The 15,159-nt window shown below is 51.9% G+C and overlaps 3 non-coding genes across 3 annotated transcripts; 2 read left to right on the top strand and 1 right to left on the bottom strand.

Annotated features, from left to right (window-relative positions):
* Positions 1 to 6,471: 6,471 nt before the first annotated feature.
* On the bottom strand, positions 6,472 to 6,543 carry TRNAC-GCA. Its single transcript has one exon. It is a non-coding gene; the product is annotated as a tRNA-Cys (tRNA).
* A 1,405-nt stretch (positions 6,544 to 7,948) lies between these two features.
* On the top strand, positions 7,949 to 8,030 carry TRNAS-AGA. The gene has a single exon. It is a non-coding gene; the product is annotated as a tRNA-Ser (tRNA).
* A 5,115-nt stretch (positions 8,031 to 13,145) lies between these two features.
* On the top strand, positions 13,146 to 13,218 carry TRNAV-AAC. Its single transcript has one exon. It is a non-coding gene; the product is annotated as a tRNA-Val (tRNA).
* The last annotated feature ends 1,941 nt before the right edge of the window (positions 13,219 to 15,159 follow it).

The raw sequence follows: 15,159 nt of genomic DNA, 5'->3' as shown, positions 1-15,159 counted from the left end.
TTCTGTCCCTTAGAATCACTGGGGACATTGGGGTTTGTCCTTTTTGTTTCATCTTTTCCTCCATCCATCCCTCCCTCCTTTCTCTTTGTCTTTTGCTTCTTTTGTCCTTTCTCCTGTTCCCCTCCCAACACCAGAAGAGGGGTGTGTGTGTGTGTTGCAGGGGAGGGCTCTGCAGCTCCCACTGTGGGAGGTCCACCCAAAAATGTGGGGCTGAAATAGAGCTCGGGCAGTGATCCCCACCAATGACCTGGGCGATTCTTTGGGCTCTCTGGTGAGAACCCTCAGCCTCCCATCCTCAGTCTCTACCCTGATTGGCTGAGCAGGGGGTTGTTGACAGGGAGGAGACTCAGGTTCTTGTTCTCTTTGAAGACCAAGGAAATAAGTCAGAACCAGTTCTATGTTTGATGAATTTTGCTGCTTCTCTATATTAATGGTCTCTGAGCAGTTCATGATTCTCTCTAACATTGCAGTTCTCCTCAAATACTTGCTGAATAATTACTGTCACTGTTGTTGGTCTGGAGCTCATCTGAGAGCACTTTATTCAGGTCATTCAATGTCTGAAATTCAAGATCCGAGGGTTAGTTTGAAAATCAGGGCTCTTGGGTCCTATTCCCAACTCTGCCACTGACTGGCTGTGTGACCTAAGACAAGTCAATTCTCCTTTCTCAGCCTCAGCTTCTCCCTCTTTCAAGTAGGGATAATAATGATCCGCTCCTACCTACTTCACAGTGCGTGGAGGCAGGGTTGGCTCTAGGTTTTTTGCCGCCCTAAGCAAAAAAAATTTTGTCTGCCCCCATCCCAACCCTGGGCTCCCCCTCACACCCTCCTGCTGCCCGAGCCCTGGGCTCCCCCCAACCTGCACCCGCTGCCGCTGCAGCTCTTCCCCCCCCCAACCCACACCCCCTGCCATTCCAGCCCTGGGCTCCCCCCCACATCCTGTGCTGCCCCAGATCTGGGCTCTCCCCTTCCCCCCCACCAATGCTCCCCAACCCACACACCCCCTGCCGCCCCAGGCCTGGGTGCCCCCCCCCACCTGCACCCTCCTTCCACCCCAGCCCTGGGTCACTGGTAACTCGCTCCCAGGATGGGTCATTCAGCAGGAATTTTGGATGTGCACAGAACACAGACAGGATTGGTTCCCATATGGTTACAGAACTGCAGTAAAATGGAACAATTTTCAGCTTGTGTGATTGGAGGATACCTGGATGCATATTATAAGACTGTCCTCCATAAATGAGGAAAAGTTGAGGTGCCTTTATTATTCTTTGTTTCTATGGGGAATTTGCCAGTGCAATATCACTGTTTTCCTTTCAAACAAACAAAACTAGAAAAAAATGGCAATGGCTGTTGAAAATAGCAATTCCAGTCCTAATAACCCCTGGGAAGCATTTTTTGCTCAATTTTATCCTACTTTTTCTACAGCAAATGACAGTGGATCAGTATATTTGATTTGGGAGAAATGAAGTAACTGCTGCCCAAATTGAGCTTGAGCACTCCTGAATGTTGAGGTGTTCAGATCTGGAAGGCAGGTCCTAGAGTCCCTTTCTGAACATTAGCTAAATCTGGAAAGGAAAAGTCAATTTCTGCTTCCATGACTCAGAAGGGGAAATCCTCCTACGTGCCTGGTACTGTATCTAGATGTAAGTGGGGGAATGGTCCTGCTATTGTGGGGAACTTTCCTGGCTTCTGCACTATCCCGGTGACGTGGGCTGGCAAAAGGATCTGAGTCCTCGCTCCCATTTCCTTTACCCAGAGGCCTCCCTGCCCTTGAGGACTCCCCTTCCACTCTCCTGTCTGGTAGAGTCCTCGTAACCCCAACAAGGCTGGGCCCAGGATTCCTGGGGGACTCGACCCCCCCAACCCTGCTGTGATCACCCAGGACAGGGGCTAGGGTGTCCCTCTCTTTGCACTGCGCACCTCCCTGACCCACTGATCACATCATACAATTTAAAGCAAATACAAGTTATTTAATTAACAATAAAATTTAAAAAATAAGAAAAAATGGGAAAGGTTAAAGGAAAACACATCACCCCGCTCTGTGGCAGGGACCATCACAAAAAGTGTCTCTGGACATCAGGGCACTTCACAGTCTGTTCCTTGTAGGTCCCAGGCCGCCTCCTCAGGCCCTGGCTGTGCTGCAGGGACGCTGCAGGCTGGACACTTGCTCTGGCGGTGGCCACACACTCTCAGGCTCTGGGTGGCAGGACCCTTCTCCCCAGCATCACCCCCGCCCTGTCAGGGTTACGATCCCCCTCCAAGTCTGGCCTGCAGGGCCTCTTGGCTGAGGCGTCTCCCTGTGCTGGGCCCACTGCCCAGGGTCCCCCTCGCTCTCCCCAGCTGCTCACCACACCCAGCTCCGGACTGCTCCAGCTCTGCTCTGCCTCAGCACGGCTGCTGCTGCTGCTCTGCCTTCAGCTCCCTGGGCTGCTTGTCTGGCCTCTCTGGCTCCAGTTGTTACAGCTCTGCTCCCAGGGCAGGGCTGCTCTCTCTGGGCTGTGCTCTGGCTTTGGGGCTGCAGCTCTGCTACCATCAGCTCAGCTTGGGCCCCCTGCTCTCTCCTTAGCTCGGCCCCACTCCATGTGACTCAGACAATTCCAGCTCACAGGGAGGACGGGACCCCCCTGGCCTCCTGACTCCTTGAATAGCCTGCCCGCCCTGTCAATCAGGCTGACCTGGAGCACTGGCCTCTCCACATTGTTCCTGGGGACTGTCAGTCTCAGGCTCCTGATTTCCCATCGACCCCTCCCTTTTTAGTGCTGGGAGCTAGCAACCAAACACCCCCACTGAATGTTAGTAAGGGGGCAACAGTCCCCTTACATAAAGCATCTAAATCCCCTGGGCACAGCTCGCCTGGGCACAGCTTGGGAGCTGCACTGGGAATAGATCCTGCAGGAAATCCCTTCCCCCCCTCTGCTAGCTTGTGTTTTGTTACAGCCCTGGAAATAATCCCGCTGCCTGCACGTGTTCCGCAGAGAACAGAGGAGCAAATTCTCTCCCTGTTCCCCCTTCCACAGCCATTAAAGGAAGGAATAAACCCCCAGCATAAAACCATCGGATCTTGAATTTCAGACATTGAATGACCTGAATCAAGTGCGCTCACATGGGCTACAGACCAACAACAGTGCACAGGAATTATTCAGCAAGTATTTGAGGAGAACTGCAATGTTAGAGAGAATCATGAACTGCTCAGAGACCATTAATGCAGAGAAGCAGCAAAATCCATCAAACATAGAACTGGTTCTGACTTATTTCCTTGGTCTTAAAAGAGAACAACAAGGACCTGAGTCTCCTCCCTGTCAATAACCCCCTGCTCAGCCAATCAGGTAGAGACTGAGGACGGGAGGCTGAGGGTTCTCACCAGAGAGCCCAAAGGATGGCCCAGGTCACTGGTGGGGATCACTGCCCGAGCACTATTTCAGCCCCACATTTTTGGGTGGACCTCCCACAGTGGGAGCTGCAGAGCACTCCCCCACAACACACACACACACACACACACACACACACCCCTCCTGGTGTTGGGAGGGGAACAGGAGAAAGGACAAAAGAAGCAAGAGATAAAGAGAAAGGAGGGAGGAAAAGGTAAAACAAAAAGGACAAACCCCAATGTCCCCAGTGATTCTAAGGGACAAAATCCCAGGTGCACAATAAAATTCTGCCTCCTTAAGCTCATGTTTTCCATGCCCAGAATTCAACTGTCACCAGATGGATCAGACTGAACAGGTTTCAAACCTCCAGGAGGCTCTTACCTTCTAAACAGGGACGGCTGTTTTCTAGTAAAATCACTGAAAGGGAAGGAGAAAACTCGAAAGAGGTTCCTCCTGGCGCTCACATCCGTGAACCCGAATACTCTCTCAGTCCTCAAAGAGAGACCTGGAGAAGGAGACTTGCGGAAGCAAAGCCACAGGGGTCTCTGAGGTCTCCCTGGCCCCTTGCCCCTGTCCTGCCTGGCTGATGTCAGCATCTCTCTGTGAGGTCACCACCTCCCCACCACCTTGGACCAATAGTCTGAGGTCCTGCCAAAGGCCTTTGTGATGTCACTGCCACACCCCTCCCTTGCTGGGCTAATGTCCTGCCCCTGGCCAGGCACTTTGGAGGTTTGAGCTTCTCCCTGTGGATCACCCCACTCAAGGAGCGTTCGTTCTAGGCAGCAAGCCGGCTAGACAGGGAAACATCAGACGCTGCTCCCAATGCTACACTCAGTTTTTCAGAAATTATGGCCAGAAGAGACCATTAGAGCATCTAATCATATAATCATAGAATATCAGGGTTGGAAGGGACTTCAGGAGGTCATCCACTCCAATCTACTGCTGAAAGCAGGACCAATCCCCAACTAAATCATACCAGCCAGGGCTTTGTCAGCCTGACCTTGAAAACCTCTAAGGAAGGAGATTCCACCACCTCCCTAGGTAACCCATTCCAGTGCTTCACCACTCTCTGAATGAAAAAGTTTTTCCTAATATCCAACCTAAACCTCCCCCACTGCAACTTGAGACCATTACTCCTTGTTCTGTCATCTTCTACCACTGAGAAAAGTCTAGATCCATCCTCTTTGGAACCCCCTGTCAGGTAGTTGAAAGCAGCTATCAAATCCCCCCTCAGTCTTCTTTTCTGCAGACTAAACAAGCCCAGTTCCCTCAGCCTCTCCTCATAAGTCATGTGCTTCAACCCCCTAATAATTTCTTGTTGCCCTCTGCTGGACTCTTTCCAATTTTTCCACATCCTTCTTGTAGTGTGGGGCCCAAAACTGGATACAGTACTCCAGATGAGGCCTCACCAATGTCTAGTAGAGGGGAATGATCACATCCCTTGATCTGCCGGCAATGCCCCTAATTATACAGCCCAAAATGCCGTTAGCCTTCTTGGCAACAAGGGCACACTGTTGACTCATAGCCAGCTTCTCGTCTACTGTAACTTCTTGGTCCTTTTCTGCAGAACTGCTTCCTAGCCATTCGGTCCCTAGTCTGTAGCAGTGAATGGGATACTTCCGTCCTAAGTGCAGGACTCTGCATTTCTCCTTGTTGAACCTCATCAGGTTTCTTTTGGCCCAGTCTTCTAATTTGTCTAGGTCCCTCTGTATCCTATCCCTACCCTCCAGCGTATCTATCAATCCTCCCAGTTTAGTGTCATCTGCAAACTTGCTGAGGGTGCAGTCCACGCCATCCTCCTAATCATTAATGAAGATATTGAACAAAACCGGCCCCAGGACTGACCCTTGGGGCACTCCACTTGAAATTGTCTGCCAACTAGACATGGAGCCATTGATCACTACCCATTGAGCCCGACGATCTAGCCAGGTTTCTATCCACCTTATAGTCCATTCATCCAGCCCAGACTTCTTTAACTTGCTGGCAAGAATACAGTGGGAGACTGTATCAAAAGCTTTACTAAAGTCAAGGGATAACACATCCACTGCTTTCCCCTCATCCACAGAGCCAGTTATCTCCTCATAGAAGGCAATTAGGTTAGTCAGGCATGACTTGACCTGGGTGAATCCATGCTGACTGTTCCTGATCACTTTCCTCTCCTCTAAGTGCTTCAGAATTGATTCCTTGAGGACATGCTCCATAATTTTTCCAGGGACTGAGTTGAGGCTGACTGACCTGCAGTTTCCCGGATCCTCCTTCTTCCCTTTTTTAAAGATTGGCACTACAGTAACCTTTTTCCAGTCATCCGGGACCTCCCCCGATCGCCATGAGTTTTCAGAGATAATGGCCAATGGCTCTGCAATCACATCCGCCAGCTCCTTTAGCACCCTCGGATGCAGCGCATCCGGCCCCATGGACTTGTGCTCGTCCAGTTTTTCTAAACAGTCCTGAACCACTTCTTTCTCCACAGAGGGCTCGTCACCTTCTCCCCATGCTGTGCTGCCCAGTGCAGCAGTCTGGGAGCTGACCTTGTTTGTGAAGACAGAGGCAAAAAAAAGCATTGAGTACATTAGCTTTTTCCACATCCTCTGTCCACTAAGTTACCTCCCTCATTCAGTAAGGGGCCCACACTTTCCTTGACTTCCTTCATGTTACTAACATACCTGAAGAAACCCTTCTTGTTACTCTTAACATCTCTTGCTAGATGCAACTCCAAGTGTGATTTGGCCTTCCTGATTTCACTCCTGCATGCCTGAGAAATACTTTTATACTCCTCCCTGGTCATTTGTCCAATCTTCCACTTCTTGTAAGCTTCTTTTTTGTGTTTAAGATCATCAAGGATTTCACTGTTAAGCCAAGCTGGTCGCCTGCCATATTTACTATTCTTTCTACACAGCGGGATGTTTTTTTCCTGCAACCTCAATAAGGATTCTTTAATCCTTTAGAGGATTGAAACTGATTTCAGTGAAGGGACATGTTTGCTAGGTTTTTATGCATTTGCACAGGAAAACATTGAGTGTTTCTATTCATTTCAGGGATCCCTATTCAGTGGAACTCCTGAACATAACAGAAATGCCATTATTTTTGTTGAAGGAAGAGGTTTGTAAGGGGGCACTTGGATTTGAACCAAGGACCACTTGAACTGCAGTCAAACACTCTACCACTGAGCTATACCCCCATGACTGCTGTGTAGGTAAGTCAGAGATCTTAAAGATTTTGAAGGACAGGCCCTGCCTCAGCGATCTCCTGTTCTGTTCCCAGACCACAGTGCTTTTAAAAATGGTTTGATTAAACTTATAGATCCATGTAAACACCACAGCTTGCACCCCCACCCGATAGCTTCCCCCAGTGACAGAGCTACCATCTCTCGGGGAGATGGATTAACTACACGGACGGGACAGCTCTCTCCCCTCCGCTTAGAGCATCTTCATTATTTATGAATAGGTGGGAAATAACCTCCTGAATGGACAGTAACCAATTTATCAAATATTGCTGGGTCTGCATTCAATATGGGTACCTGGTCGTATTGGCTGGATTAGTAGGAGCATTGCCGGCAGATCGAGGGAAGTGATTATTCCCTTCTATTTGGCACTGGGGAGGCCACATCTGGAGCATTGCATCCAGTTTCCCCCCCCCCCCACTACAGAAACAAATTGGAGAGAGTCTAGGGGAGGGCAACAAAAATGATTGGGGGGCAGGGGACTTACGAGGAGAGGCTGAGGGCAGGGCCGCCCAGAGAGGGGCCAGGTGGGGCAATTTGCCCCAGGCCCTGCAGGGCCCCCACGAGAATACAGGATTCTAGAGTATTGCAACTTTTTTTTATGGAAGGGGCCCCCAAAATTGTTTTGCCCCAGGCCCCCTGAATCCTCTGGGCACCCTGCCCCCTCCACCCCCTTCCCTCGTTCTCCTCCCTCTGAGGCCCCACCTGTGCTTCGCCCTCACTCCCATTGGCCACTTCCCACCCCTGCTCTTCCACTGTGGCTGAGGCCTGCTGGTCCACCTTCCGCTCACTCCTCTCCTCCCTGAAGGCCTCCTGGTGCCTCTCCACCCCCTACCCCAAGGCCTGCCTGCTGCCCCCACCTCTCTGCCCCTCCTCTGAGACCTGCCCTGCCCACCCCCCCACCTCTCTGCCCCTCCCCTGAGATCCGCCCTGCCCACCTCTTTCCTCGGTCGTCTGTTGTTATTCCTTGAAACATCAAGGATGGAATTAAAAGCTGAGTTTACTCCAGGGTGAGGAAAGAAAGGAGCCACCAACCCCCTGACAAATCTCAGTGCCCCAGAGAAAACCTGCCCCCTGCTATTGCAATCACTGCTGTGCTGGGGATATGACAGGAAAGGGACTGTCTGAATGATCAAGGCAGGAAATGGACAACAATCTACAACAAAGTCATTACCACAAACACACTCTCCTCATGCTCCAGCCAGAAGGGAAATGAGCAGGAATTCTTGCAGTTCAGCCATGGACACACTTACACAATGGCACAGCAGTGAGTGTGCTGTGAAAGCTGGTCTGAGGAAACAACTGGAATTGATCACTCAGTGAGAACAGAACTAGAGTGTAGTGAGAGACACATCTCAACCCAGTAGTTGTGGCTGAGTGGTTAAGGCGGTGGACTAGAAATCCATTGGGGTCTCCCTGTGCAGGTTTGAATCCTGCCGACTATGGAGAAAGTTGTGGTTCTTTAGTTTCAAGGGAGCTGGGTCTTGTCTCACTCTCAAGCTGTGTCTACACTATTGGGTAATGCGGCTTTAAAGTGTTTTAATTAAACAGCTGCTGCATGTCCACACTATGCCCCTTGTGTCACCAGAGCACATCCACGCTAGAATCTTGGATGGCCCCAGAGAGCAGTGCACTGTGGGTAACTATCCCACTGTGCAACTGGCTGCAGGGTGTTTTGGGAAGGGTTTGCAATGCCTCATGGGCTGGTACAGCATCACATGATGCAGGTTTCTCTATCCCACTGTTCCATGGGCATCTTACTAGATTGCCAGCTGCTTTTCAACTGCAGTGTGCGTGGCGGGGTAGAGACTGTGTGTGTGTGGGGAGAGGGAGTGTGTCGGCACACTGTCTCTATGTTCAGACAGCTGCTGCAAGCAACCAGGCCTGAGGCAGGGAGAGGGGGCAGCCCCAACATCAGCCCCCGCTTCCCTCACTGGCTCAGCTCAGCACAGCAGCCTCTGTCACACACACACACACACATCGCTGCTGCTTAGCTCTGTGTCAGGGGTGCTGGAACAGGGGGTTTAGAGGGCCGTGGCCAGGGGTGAGCTGGAGCCGGTTCGCACTGGTTCGTGTGAACCCGTTGTTAAATTTAGAAGCGGTTTTAGAACCGCTTGTTAACTAGCTTCCCTGCGAGGGAAGCTTTGATGGGCTCTGCCTGGGAAGCCTGTAATTCCTCCTCCCGGCCGCCGGGGGCGCTGCGCTGTGCTGCGGGAGCCATGTGAGCTGCCTCCTGGCCCTGCTGCTGCTCCTGCTCTTTGGAGCTCTGGCCCTGGGGCTCCTGCTGCTGCCTGGTGAGTCCCCGGCTGCCTCCTGCTGCTCCCAGTCCCCCCCCCGTGTGAGTGTCTGCACCCCTCCCCCGCCTTCCCTGCCCCCCAGCCAGCCCCTGCCCACAGCCACCCCCTGCCCACAGCCAGCCCCTGGCCCCAGCCGCCCCCTGCCCGCAGCCGCCCCCTGCCCGCAGCCGCCCTCTGCCCGCAGCCAGCCCCCTGCCCCCAGCCGCCCCCTGCCCCCAGCCCCCAGCCAGCCCCTGCCCCCAGCCGCCCCCAGCCCCCAGCCAGCCCCTGCCCGCAGCCAGCCCCCTGCCCCCAGCCAGCCCCCTGCCCGCAGCCACCCCCTGCCCACAGCCACCCCCTGCCCCACCCCCTGCCCACAGCCGTCCTCTGCCCGCAGCCAGCCTCTGCCCGCAGCCCCTGCCACAGCCACCCCCTGCCTGCAGCCAGCCTCTGCTCACAGCCGCCCGCAGCCACCCCCTGCCCACAGCCACCCGCAGCCCGCCCGTCTGCATCACCTGCCCACAGCCAGCCCGTGTCACTCCCTGCCTCCAGCTAGCCCTGCCCCACACCCCTATCTGCAGCCGGCCCCACATCCACTGGTGCCCTGCAGTTCCCAGGGCAGTAACCCTGCACACCTGCTTCAATGAGGGGGGGACAGGGAGCAGCTGGGACCCACACATGTGCACACCCTAGAGTGACCAGACAGCAAGTGTGAAAAATCGGGACGGGGGTGAGGGGTAATAGGAGCCTATATAAGAAAAAGACCCAAAAATTGAGACTGTCCCTGATCACCACCCACACATGTGAAACGGAGCTCATTTCTAGTTCAGCCCCATCTTTTTAAAAAAAAACTTTAGGTAGGGTTAAAATACATCTGTATTTTCCTGGACATGTCAGGCTTTTCGGTTCTTAATCACCTCCTGGGAAAATATGGACGTATGGTAACCCTATTGGTACAAAAAATACATGCTGTCACACATCCCTTAAATCAGAACTTTTTATAGGGAACCCGTTGTTAAATCAGAACTTTTTATAGGGAACCCGTTGTTAAGATTTTGGCAGCTCATCACTGGCCGTGGCCCCACCACTCTTTACCGGCTGTTAGGACAAATGATGGAGGGGGGAAAGGGGGAGTCTGGGGGGGGGGGGAGAGGCATTCTGTGGGTGTGGCCTTGGGGGGAGAGGTGGTGTGAGTGTGGGTCCTTGGGGAAGGGGTGTCATGGGAGTGCCACAGTTCAGACAATAGTGACCCCCCCACTGTAAGGAAGCTCCCGCCGCCCCTGCTCTGTGTTCGTAGCGCGGGAGAGAGCAGCGTTCCAGGGCAGTGATTTGCTCCCCGGGGCTCCGCCAGGGGGGCTTGGGAGGCTGCAGGGATCCCTGGGCCCTTTAAATCACCAGCCTGGGGAAGCCGGGCCGGGCTGGCACAGCGTACCCGCTCTTGCCAGTACCCCATACCGGAATGTACCGGCTTACGTTCACTTCTGGAAGGTCCTCACGTGGATCAATAACTGGTTAAAAGCCAGGAAACAAAGGGTAGGAATAAATGGACAGTTTTCAGGATGCAAATAGGTAACTAGTGGTGCCTGTACTGGGACTAGTCAACATCTTCATAAACGATCTGCTAAACAGCGAGGTGACAAAATGTGCGGATGATCGAAACCTACAGAGGATAGTTAAGTCCAAAGCAGCCTGGGAGGATCTAAAAAGAGATTTCACAAAACTGGGTGAAAGGGCAACAAAACGGCGGATGAAATTCAATGTTGATCAATGCAAAGTGATGCACATTGGCAAACATAATCCCAGCTCTACATATAAAACGATGGGATGTAAAATAGCTGTTCCAACTCAAGTGAGAGATCTTGGAGTCACTGTGGATAGTTCTCTGCAAACATCCACTCAATAGGCAGTGGCAGGCAAAAAGCGAACAGAATGTTGGGAATCATGAAGAAAGGGATAGAGAATAAGAGAGAAAATCTTATTGCCACTGTATAAATCCATGGTACGCCCATATCTTGAATACTGCGTGCAGATATGGTCGCTCCATCTTAAAAAAGATGTATTGGAATTGGAAAAAGTTCAGAAACGGGTATGGAGTTTCTGCCATATGAGGAGAGAATAATAAGACTGGGACTTTTCAGCTTGGAGAAAAGCTGACTAAGGGGAAATATGCTAGAGGTCTATAAAATCATGACTGGTGTGGGGAAAGTAAATAAGGAGTGTTACTTATTCCTTCTCATAACACAAGAACTAGGGGTCACCAAATGAAATTAATAGGCAGCCCGTTTAAAACAAACAAAAGGAAGTATTTTTTCACACAACGCACAGTCAACCTGTGGAACTCCTTGCCAGAGGAGGTTGTGAAGGCCAAGACTATAACAGGGTTCAAAAAAAGAGCTAAATCAATTCATGGAGGACATGCTCTGAGCCAGGCTGGGCAGGGATGGTGTCCCTAGTCTCTGTTTGCCAGGAGCTGGGAATAGGTGACAGGGGATGGGTCACTTGGTGATTCCCTGTTCTGTTCATTCCCATAGCTTTGGCCGCTATGGGAAGACAGGATACTGGGCTAGATGGACCCAGTCTGACCCAGTCTGGCCGTTCATACGTCCTTATGCTCCTTTCATAAGATGCCTGGGATTCTGCCTCACAATGTGTCCCTGAGGTCTCAGCCAAAATGCCCAGACAGGCAAACACTCTGGGCTCCTGAAGCCTCGGCCACCCACCTAGTGCCTATGGCTCATCCCTGACCCTTGCTGCTGCTCCTTGCTATAGACTGTGAAAGGAGTGGAGGCAGCGCAGGAGCCTTCGGGGGACGCAGATCTGAGGCTTTGGGAGAGACACATTGTCTGAGACATCAGAGCTCTGCAAACCCTGCAGCCACCCCCTCAATCCGGGGCCTGTTCCAGCCCTGAGTCTGGGCTGCCGTGATCCCTCCCCCAGAGCAGGGCGCCCACAGATTACAGCCTGGAAATAGGTGTGTGAGACTAACTCCTGTTCTCCCTGACAGGGCCTCCCCTAGACCAAGTGCCTTTCCCAGGCAAGACGTGTCTTCGGTGCCCCCCCCATATGTTAAAATTTTGAATATCTTATTTTTCATTGCATTTGTAGCTCAGCTCATGATTTTGACGCACAATTTCGATGCATGATTTTCTCTGTCATATAAGATGATAAATTTGCAGGCTAGGTTCTGTAAACCTGTATTTATTCATGCCATATATAAGCAAATAAAACAAATGCATTTTCTTTAAGCATATAGAAACTTTTTAATTTTGACAGTAACTGAAATGTACTAACATCTAGCAATGGAACTGTCACCAGCACAGGGTGGGCCAGTATTAAATAGTGTGACAGTTGGAGACAGCGTTGAATGTTAACCCCAGGCCCTTTGTTCAAAGGTCGCTTCTCTTGCCTTTCCCCCATGAACTGAAGCGCAGCATTAAAGAGATCCAAAGATTGGCCAATGGCATTTCCAAGTGCTAAAATAGCAAGCGATGTCGGTCTCTCATTGGCCATCAGCGACTGAAGATGTGGTTTAATGAGCCGGAGCTTCAAGGCGAGGGTGGCTCTGTCCACTGCCTTCCATTGCGCTGCTGGGCACCAAGTCCCTGGTGGCCAATATGTGATGCTGGGAGAAGAGAGTGGGGTGGCAAGTGGCGGCAGGACTTCTGCCACCAGGGTCTAGCTGCCCAACTTCCTCCTGGTACTGCTGGCCCCCCGTCGCCTTCAGGTAACCCAGGAACTAAGGCAGGAATAGGGCGAGGAAGCGAGTAAAGCCGAGCAAGGAAGGCAAAAGTGAATCTTGTCTTCATGGGCCGCTCGCAATGACGTCCTTTTTCTGTGCCACAGCTGACAACAACATCCCAGACAGAAAAGCAGGAGGCCAAAAAGAAACCGAGCAGCTGCTGAAGTAGTTCAGCTGGGAGCGTGCAAGACTAACAGGCTCTTCTATCCCGCTTTGTGCACGGGTGGGATGTTTTCTGAAAGTGCAGCAGTTCCTTTAACTGCCACGAGTCCCTCATTTCAGGCTATGCAGCAGGAAAAGGCAGCATGGGCTTCTGCACCGAGTTGGCCCACCTGACCTTTCATTCTTCTCTTGCTCTTTGTCAGCAAGGGGAAGAAAAAGAAGCTCTCCCTCAAGCTGGAGTCACAAGGGCGACATAAGGACGACTTCCTGAGCCCCGGCTCCAGTCCTCTGCTCTGCCAGCTGACCCATTGAAGGGCTGCCACCACTTTCTCCAGGTTTGTCCATCGGTCTGTGTCAGGGTGAGCAATAGCCAAGCAGATGGAGTTTCTGTAGTGAAGTGGTTATCACATTTGCCTAACACGCAAAAGGTCCCTGGTTCAAAACCAGGCAGAAACATGCTGGCTTCCTTTTCTCACATCCCCTTGCTGTTCAGGAAGATGCTCCTCCTTCTCCTATTGGCCTGTCCGTGGGATAACTCCAACCCCCGCATGACAGAGGGTGTTGACAGCAGTGGAGAAAGCACCTTGGCGTCAGGCTGGAGAACCTAGAGGAGTGCGGCGTGTCACCTTTTGGAGGCTTGTGGCTTGGCCTCCTCTGCTGTTGGAGGTTGGCCGGTGGAGGCCGGCTCTTCCTGCTGGCCTCCTCTGCATGACTTGCAAAGGCGGAAGTGAGGCAGGAATGGGGCAAAAGAGGAAAGTCGAGCTGAGGAAGGCAGGGCAGAAAGTAAGCACATCATTGCAGCTAAATGGGGTTAGTAGAGCGTCACCATTCGTTCTGCAAAGCCGGGGGAGGTGCGGTTGGCTGCTGGGAGGCAGAATCCTGTGCCTGCCTCTTGGCTTCCCAGGGGTGGCTCCTTGCAGCCCAGGAGAAGCGGGGTTCTGGGGGGAAGGAAAAGCAGCAATGGCGAGGCTGAGTGGGCTCCTTTCTGGCTGAGATGGTGGGTCTGGGAGTTGCCTGTAAGCCGTAAGTGGACTTCGTGGAGTGAAAACCGCTGCTCCATTCTGGCTGACCTGGGGGAGCCATTGATGACATGGGAGTGGGGGCAGGGCACTGGCTGTGAGCAAATGGGATCCAGGAAGCCCCAGCCTGCCCCTCCAGGGGCCGAGTCGTCTTCTTCTCTCCTGCCATGGGGAGCCCGGCCTTAAGCCTGCCCAGCATGCACTGCAGCTCGAGCATTAAGCCTTCCTGTGGCATAACCGAACTACGGCCTAGTGTAATAAGGTGTAAAGTTTAGATTGTGAATTTATCTTTAATTTCCACAGTAACTTTGCTCTTTTATGCCTACCACTTATAATCCTTAAAACTCCATCTTTCTGTAGTTAATAAATCTGTTTTATGCTGTACTTAAACTGGTGTATTTTGCTTGAAGTTCGTGGGAAATCGCAGCTCCATTACAAGGCTGGTTCATGTACTATTCACAGTGAGGGACGGGTGGACCCTGCCTAATAAACTCACACTGATCAGGCTTCTGATTAAGGCAAGATGGTATGATCCAGGGGCGCAAGGCTGCAGAGCTGGGGGGAATTGGCGGGAGGCTCTCTATCATTAGTGTTATGAGTGGCTGGGAGAAGCATTCATGTAACCCAGTTGGATGTGTCCCTACCTGTGGATGTCTGTGTAAGTGCAATATCTGCCAGAGATTCTCAGTTCCTCACAGCATCATCGTGTGAGAGGGAGCCCAGGCAGTGGTTGCATCCCATAGATCCCATAGGTTCAGGTTGCATCCCATAGATCCCATCACAGACTTTCAACAACCACAGCAGATGTTCACTGAAACAGTGAGAGAGATGGCAAAATAGTGATCTCCAGGGCCTGTAGACATCAAACTATCAGGAATTCTGCACACAGAGAGGACTCTGCTAGTGGAAAATGCCTGTGGAAAAGACCCTTCTGTCCCCAGCTGTGGTTGTACAGTGCTTAGTGCTCTGCGTTGTGGCCTCAAGAGCCATGGATGCAAGTTGAGTTATGGCGACCTTTTCCTTGTCTCCACGTTTCTTAGGTGCCTCCTTCCAACACTTGTCAGAAAAAACAACCGGTTTCTTTTGGAAGCATTGCAAGGCAGAGGCAGTCCTCTCTGTTTCCTCAAAAATTGACCAAAAGGGGGGAGGAGTGGACACATTTGGCAAGGCACCACTGGGTGCTGCATCTCTAACCTCCACTTTACCTGGCAGGTGCCTCCTGGACTTTTCTCCCAGCTGCTCCATTTTTCATCAGTGACAATCAAAAGGAAGATGACATGACATCTGTGTGCAGACATCCCCAGCGAATCACAAGGATGTGTGGTGCAGGCTCTTGTGTTGCAGCAATTGTAGTTGAAGCAACCACCATGCTAATGCT

The sequence above is a fragment of the Mauremys mutica genome, chromosome 26 (genome assembly GCF_020497125.1).
Source record: "Mauremys mutica isolate MM-2020 ecotype Southern chromosome 26, ASM2049712v1, whole genome shotgun sequence".
NCBI classification, from domain to species: domain Eukaryota; kingdom Metazoa; phylum Chordata; order Testudines; family Geoemydidae; genus Mauremys; species Mauremys mutica.
The sequence above is the reverse complement of the archived record's forward strand: the minus strand, read 5'-3'. Positions and strand labels throughout refer to the sequence as shown.